The 7964-nt window shown below is 37.8% G+C and overlaps 1 pseudogene; it reads left to right on the top strand.

Moving 5' to 3' along the window:
- The first annotated feature begins 512 nt into the window (after positions 1 to 512).
- On the top strand, positions 513 to 7964 carry LOC122062684 (annotated as a pseudogene).

The raw sequence follows: 7964 nt of genomic DNA, 5'->3' as shown, positions 1-7964 counted from the left end.
ATTGCACCAGATGGGAATTGCAGAGGATTTTTATCCTGACTATACTAGCCTTTTGAGAATTCTTCAAGTTCTTGTAGATGGACCCAAACTACTTTTCAAAGATGATATTCTTTCTTCTAGGGGACACCCGAATGGTTTTAGATTCAATATTTGAAATCGTGTATTAAATTGTTCGATTCTGATATTAAATGGTTTGATTTGGTTCAAAATTTTTTTACATAATAACACCAAAATAAAACTGTTTAACACACTTACGATCCAATACCAATCCGTGTTAATATTGTATTAATTTTTTTGAGATTACCGAATCCGATCTGATACCATGCACCTAAACCATGACGCTTGGTGTATAGAAGTAGTCTTTTGTATCTTTAAGAGTCTTTTGACTCGCAGCAGTCGCAGTCACAGTCACAGTCACAGTCACAGTCACCGAGTCACCGCTGGGAGGGAGCGTGTCTGCCCCGTCTTTCTATTGGTTCAACACGCAAACACTCCCAATTCTGTATTTCCACTGTGCTTTTTATTTCTTCTTCGTCTCCTTCTTGTAGCCTTTGTAAGTTGTATAGTACCATGAGGCTTCCTCTTCCTCTTGCATCAAATGCCAATCCCACATTTCTCTTATTTGCAACTCTTGCTATTTTGTTTCAGATCACCTCTATATCTAAAGCTGAGGATCCTATGTTCTTCTCCTGTTATGACTCCGCCAATTATACTTCCGGCACCCAATTCGAAACTAATCTCAACCACACCTTCTCTTCCCTATACCAAAATACTCCTTTAACCCGTTTCAACACCACCGTATACGGCGAGTACCCCAACCGGGTGTATGGTCTAGTCCAGTGCAGAGGAGATGCCAAACAGGTTGAGTGCAGGAACTGTGTGAATACTTCTACTACTGAGATCGTTCGACGTTGTCCTCATCGAAAGGAGGGATCGATACGCTATTGGGGTTGTGTTTTACGCTACGCGGACTGGGAATTCTTCGGCCAAATCGACGGTAAAAGCCCCAAGATCGAACTGTACCCAGTGGACAACGTGACAGATGTGACTCTGTTTAACCAGAAGGTTGGAGGTCTAATGGACAACTTGTCGACTGCGGCTGCTTCTAGCCCTTCCAAGTTTGCGATTGGACGGACCAGCTCTGTGAATTACTTTCAGTATGTGTATGGGATGTTGCAGTGCACGAGCGACTTGTCATACAATGACTGTTACACCTGCCTGCGATCCATAATTTCAGACATCCCAAATTGTTGTAATTGGCGATCGGGAGGGAATGTGTATACTGTCAGTTGCTTCTTAAGATACGATTCTTATCCAATCTATTACTTGTTATCTCCTCCACCTCTTTCCCCAACGCAGGCTTCTCCACCACCACCCTTGCCGGTGGTTCGTGGTGGAGGCACCACTACAACCAATACAACACATGGAAAAGGAAATGGTTCTCTCTCTCTCTCTCTCTCTCTCTCTCTCTCTCTCTCTCTCTCTCTCTCTCTCTCTCTCTCTCTCTCTCTCTCTCTCTCTTGTTTTGTGGTTATGGTCTTGTGGGGAAAAACCTGTGGAACTAATCAATGAATTGGAGGTCATGTCGCAAATAACAATTTCACTGATGTAATTTTCTTCCTTGATGCAGGAAAGGTGACCTTAATAATTACTGGTTCTCTGGTCATTCCTGTGGTTAGTGTTACAATATTAGTGATTGCTGTTCGGGTTTGGTGGCTACGGAGGAACTTAAGGAAAGAAAATGGTAAATAACCTACACCTTGTCTATGCTGTAGTTGTAGGACAAACCTAATGAGTCCTTGGATGCCCTAGTCTTGGTATTTGAAATCCACTTTCTCTCTGTATTTAATGAATTCTAAATATCAGGACCAGAGGCTTACGAGACCAGACCTCGTACATAAACTTGATCTGATCCTGACATCATTAACCATAATAAAACCAGTTTTTGTTTTTTTTTTTTTTTTTTTTTTGAAACTGACATCAAGAAATTAAAAATGCGAGGCATTTTCCAGATATTTGAATTGTATATAGTAAATGTTTTGGGTAACAACAATATTAATAATCTTGTTTGTGTGCTTGCATTTTATATATGCAGGGACAAGGGAGATGGGAGCTGTGAATTCTCTATTGTTTGATTTGAGGACTCTAAAAGTTGCCACTGGAGGCTTTTCTGATTCAAATAAGATTGGGCAGGGAGGGAGTGCTACTGTTTATAAGGTTAGAGGAAAAAAAACATTTTGCATTACCCTTTTGTTGCATCTGGATTATCGAATTATCTGTTTATGTTTCAGTCTAATAGACTGTATATACTGTTCTACAGGGTAAACTATTGGATGGGAGTGAAATAGCTGTGAAAAGGCTCTCAAGGAATTCGCCTCAAAGTTCAGAGGAGATGAAAACTGAGATACTTCTGGTTGCCAAACTTCAGCATAGGAACTTACTTAGACTTCTGGGTTGTTGTTTGGAAGAACAAGAGAAGCTGCTTGTCTATGAATACTTGCCTAACTTGAGCCTCGACCACTATTTGTTCCGTAAGGCTCCCCACACTTTGAATTCTCTCATTGTGAAAAATTACTGCACACAAAAAATCAAATTTGATGAATTTACCATTTGTGAAAGTTCTGCAGACTAGAATTCGATTCAATTAACCCTTATCAAACTACTTGGGTCTAACTACACAAATCCTATTTCACAATTTGACTCTGATTAAAAGCTTAACACATGCTTTCAACATAGATTTATTGATATTAACCATTACTTTTATTTGTACGAAATAGACCATATAAAGCGTCTGATATTAGATTGGGAAAGACGGCACAAAATCATTAAAGGGATTGCTCGGGGACTACTTTATCTTCACCAAGATTCTCAGCTTAGGATAATTCACCGGGATTTGAAGGCTAGCAATGTTTTATTAGATGAAGAAATGAATCCTAAAATTTCAGACTTCGGTTTGGCCAGACTTTTCCAGGGAGATCAAACTCACGACCAAACAAAACAGATCGCTGGGACATAGTAAGTGATACATTTACTCCCTACTCTTCTATTACAACAATATTTTTTACTAAAAAGTAACCCCAAAAAAGCTAAAACAATTTTATTAATAATTCCTTTCATCGCCTCATGCAGTGGATATATGCCACCAGAGTATGCTATTCATGGACAATTCTCAACAAAATCAGATGTGTATAGTTTCGGAGTTTTGGTTTTAGAGATTGTGACGGGCAGAAGATGTTCGACTTTTTGCAAATCTTCTAACCATTCTACCAATCTCTTAAGTTTTGTAAGTACCATGGAATCTTCCTATGCATTTTTTCTGAGCATTTACACAAATGTTTCAATTTGATGATTGTGTGTTTGATGTCCATAATAGGTATGGCATCATTGGGCCAATGGAACAGCTACTGAGTTGCTTGATAGAACTCTGAGACAACCCTTCCCTAAGCATGAAGTTGTAAGATGCATTCACATTGGGCTACTTTGTGTTCAAGAAGATCCAAGTGATAGGCCAGCCATGTCAACAGTTGTTCTCACGCTTACTAGCCACTCTATAAGTCTCTCAGTACCTTCCCAACCTGCATTTTTTATTTGGAGTACAACCGAAACAGACGAGCTTCCTACGAATTCAGATGCTGGTGATCTTGGACAGTCTAATTCATATGCAAGTGAACCTGGACAACAAGCACAACACTCAAAAAATGAAGTTACGTTAAGTGAATTAGACCCTCGCTAAGAATCAGATCGATGCGTTGTCCAAATTAATAGTTAAATTTCTTCATAAATAATTATAACTCTTATCATTTTGTTATTTTTTTGTTTAAAGCTTCTCCTAAACACAATACCTGATAACTAATATAGCTTGCTTTGTTTTTCCTAAGCAAGACACCCATAACAAACTTATGTTGTTTTGAGTGGAAAAATAAGAGATCCCGATCTTCCAAGTGATATGCGGGACAAATATCATTATAAGTTGTCCAAGTTTTAAAGAAATAGTTCATTTATACGAGTAAGAAATCATAAAAATACAAAAAAAAAATAATTTGAAAAAAAAACAAAAAAAATAAAATCACATATCAATAATTCGAGGGTTGCAAGCAAGAATCTTTCTCTTGGTTAGAACGTTAGGTTAGGGTTAAGGATTAAAAAATATAAATTATATCTTCCAACAATCCAACTTCCAATAAAATAAGAACTTTGGATTTAAGAATACGGAAAGTTTCTTGGGTCCCAAGTTCCTTTTATAAAAGAAAAGGAGTAGGAGAAGTTACTAAGTTAGGAGTCTTGGATTTGGGATTGTAAAGAGATTTTTTTTTTTTTTTTTTAAGTGGCTTTTGATATAATAACCAAATTTGGTGCGTTTTTCAAGACTATGCCAAAAAACGGAGTCAATGTAGAATTGTCTTAACTCATCTCGAGTCTTTTTTTTTTTTTTTTTAACATAGGACTAATCTTTGTGATTCTTGACCAAGAATCTCAAATTTTGACTCGTCTTGAACGAGTCTTCCTGATCAAAATCTGGTTTCCAAATATGGTTAAAAGGAAATCTGACTTAGCTTTTTAGTTTAAACCAAAAATTAAATAAATGCAAATCTCACTCAGTCAAAGAACCGGACTTTTGTATGTAACGTTTCTTTTACTCTTATCCTGTTTCCATCGAACGTGTAGATTGTGTCGAACTTCCATTTCCTTTTTCTGTATTTCAAATGCTCTTTCTTCTCGTAGACTTTGTAAGTTTTGTAGTACCATCCCACTCCCACCTTTCTCTTATTTGTATTTCTTTCATTTTTGTTTTAGATACTCTATATATCTAAAGCTGAGGAACCTTCTATCTGCTCCTGCTATGATTCCACCAATTATACTTCGGGCAGCCAATTCGAAACCAATCTCAACAGCACCTTCACTTCCCTATACCAAAATACTCCCTTCACCCTTTTCAACACCACCGTATCTGGTGAGGACTCCAACTGGGTTTATGGTCTTGCCCAGTGCAGAGGAGATAGTACCCACGATGACTGCCGGAGCTGTGTGAATACTTCCACCACTGAGATCCTTCGACGTTGTCCTTTTCGAAAGGAAGGAGTGATACGCTATTCGGTTGTCTCTTACGCTACGCGGACTGGGACTTCTTCGGCCAAATCGATAAAAGTGACGGATGTGGCTCTGTTTAACGAGAGGATTGGAGGTCTAATGGGCAACTTGTCGACTGCCGGTGCTGCTAGCCCTTCCAAGTTCGCGACTCGATGGACAAGCTCTGTCAATGACAATCAATTTGTATATGGGATGTTGCAGTGCACGAGCGACTTGTTGGACGGTAACTGTTACTCTTGCCTGCAAAACATAATTGGAGACATCCCATATTGTTGTAATTGGCGATCCGGAGGGACTGTGAATTCAGTCAGTTGCATCTTAAGGTATAATTCTTATCTCTTCTTTAACTTGTCATCTCCACTATCTCCTCCGGCTGATGGTAGTGAAGGGACCACCGCAACCAATACAACAAGAGGAAACGGAGATGGTACTCTCTCTCTCTCTCTCTCTTGGTTTTCCAATGTCATCTACAAACTGTTCGAGTTATTTCCTGAACCAACTAGGCCACAAGAACTTGAACATCCATTCAGTCCTTGGGTAGTCACAATTATGGGGCTTGGTGTCATTTAGTCACTCTCTTGCAATGTAGTTATGGTCTTGTGGGGGAAAAACTGTGGAACTAATGAATGTATTAGAGATCATGTTGTAAAAAACAATTTCATTGATTTAATTTTCTTCCTTGATGCAGGAAAGTTGGCCTTAATAATTATATGTTCTCTGGTCATTCCTGTGGTTAGTATTACAATATTAGTGATTGTCGTTCGAGTTTGGTGGCTATGGAGGCCATTAAGGAAAGAAAATGGTAAATTCCTTTGTTAAGGCTCTGCTTCTTTCAATGGAAAATCATTTTTTTGTGTTTCTTTGCTTTTAGTCCTTTATTTAATTATCCATGACAAAAATATATTTGGGGGTGGTGAGGAATATAATACATCCATATGATGGGATGGTATCCTCTCCATGGGTGACAATTGTATCATTGACCATTACAAAACCAGGTATTTTTTTCTGAAAATGATATCAAGAAATTGAAAATAAAAGTCATTTTCCAAATAATTGAATTGTACATAACAAATTTTTGGGTAACAACACTTTTAATTATCTTTTTTGCGTTTATGCATCTTATTTGTGCAGAGACAGAGAAGACAGAAGATGTGGATTCACTATTGTTTGGTTTGAGACACTAAAAGTAGCCACGGGAGGGTTTTCTGATTCAAATAAGCTTGGGCAGGGAGGGTTTGGTACTGTTTATAAGGTTAAAAAAAAAACATTTTGCAGTACCCTTTAGTTGCATCTGGATTACGATTTTTCTATTTCTGTTTTAGTCTAATTGACTCATACTGCTCTATAGGGTAGACTACTGGATGTGCGTGAAATAGTTGTGAAAAGACTTTCAAGGAGTTCCCCTCAAAGTTCAGAGGAGATAAGAACTGAGATACTTGTGGTTGCCAAACTTCAGCATAGGAACTTGGTAGGACTTCTAGGTTGTTGTTTGGAAGAGCAAGAGAAGTTGCTTGTCTATGAATACTTCCATAACATGAGCCTCAACAAACTATTTGTTCCGTAGGGCTCCTAACTACACTAGTTAACTCATTGTTAGAAATTACTGCACACAAAATATCAAATTTGATGAATTTACCATTTGTGTTATGTCTGCAGACTACAAACCGATTTAATTGACTCTTATCCAGCTACTTGAGTTTTAAATGCACAAAACGTATTTCACCATTGCACTCTACTTAAAATATCACCACTTGTTTTCACCATAGATTGATTGATACTAACCATAGCTTTTATTTTTATGAGATAGACCATGTAAAGCGTCTGATGTTAGACTGGGAAAGACGGAAATAAATCATAATAAGGATTGCTTGGGGTATACTTTATCTTCATGAGGATTCTCAGCTTAGGATAATTCACCGGGACTTGAAGGCCAGCAATGTTTTATTAGATGATGAAATGAATCCAAAAATTGCAGACTTCAGTTTGGCCAGACTTCTCCATGGAGATCAAACTTGAGACCAAACAAACCGGATTGCTGGGACATAGTAAGTGATACATTTACTCCTAACTCGTTTATTACAATGATATTCTATTTTTCATTTACTAAAAATCAACCGAAAAAAGCCAAAACATTTTTTACCAATACAACATTTCATTGCTACATGCAGTGGATATATGCCACCAGAGTATGCTGTTCAGGGGCGCTTCTCAACAAAATCAGATGTATATAGTTTCAGAGTTTTGGTTTTAGAGATTGTGACAGGCCGAAAGAATTCGAATTTTGAGTCTTGTAACCACTCTACCAATCTTTTAAGTTTTGTTAGTACCATGGAGTCTTTCTGTGCATTTTTCTGATCATTCAAACAAATGCTTCAATTTAATGACATGATTTTGATGTTCATAACAGGTGTGGCAACATTGGGCCAATGGAAAAGCTACTGAGTTGCTTGATAGAACTGTAAGACAACCCTGCCCAAGGCCTGAAGTTTTAAGATGCATTCACATTGGGCTACTTTGTGTTCAAGAAGATCCGACTGATAGGCCAACCATGTCAACAGTTGTTCTCATGCTTACTAGCCAAACTATAAGCCTCTCAATACCTTCACGACCTGCATTTTTTGTTTGGAGTACAACAAAATTAGATGAGCTTCCTAGGAATTCAATTGCAGGTGACGTCGGACGGTCTAATTCATATGCAAGTGAACGTGGACTGTACAAATAATTCAAAAGCACAACACAAAAAATGATGTTACGTTGAGTGAAATAGAATGTCGCTAAAAATCAGATTGATTTGTTGCTGAAATTAATAGTCATGCTTCATTGAATATTCTTTTATCATCAATAATAATAATAGCTCTATCATCATATTATTCTTC

This window comes from Macadamia integrifolia, unplaced genomic scaffold (genome assembly GCF_013358625.1).
Source record: "Macadamia integrifolia cultivar HAES 741 unplaced genomic scaffold, SCU_Mint_v3 scaffold1089, whole genome shotgun sequence".
Classification (NCBI taxonomy): Eukaryota; Viridiplantae; Streptophyta; class Magnoliopsida; order Proteales; family Proteaceae; genus Macadamia; species Macadamia integrifolia.
Note: the sequence above shows the minus strand (reverse complement) of the source record. Positions and strands in the feature narration are given on the sequence as shown.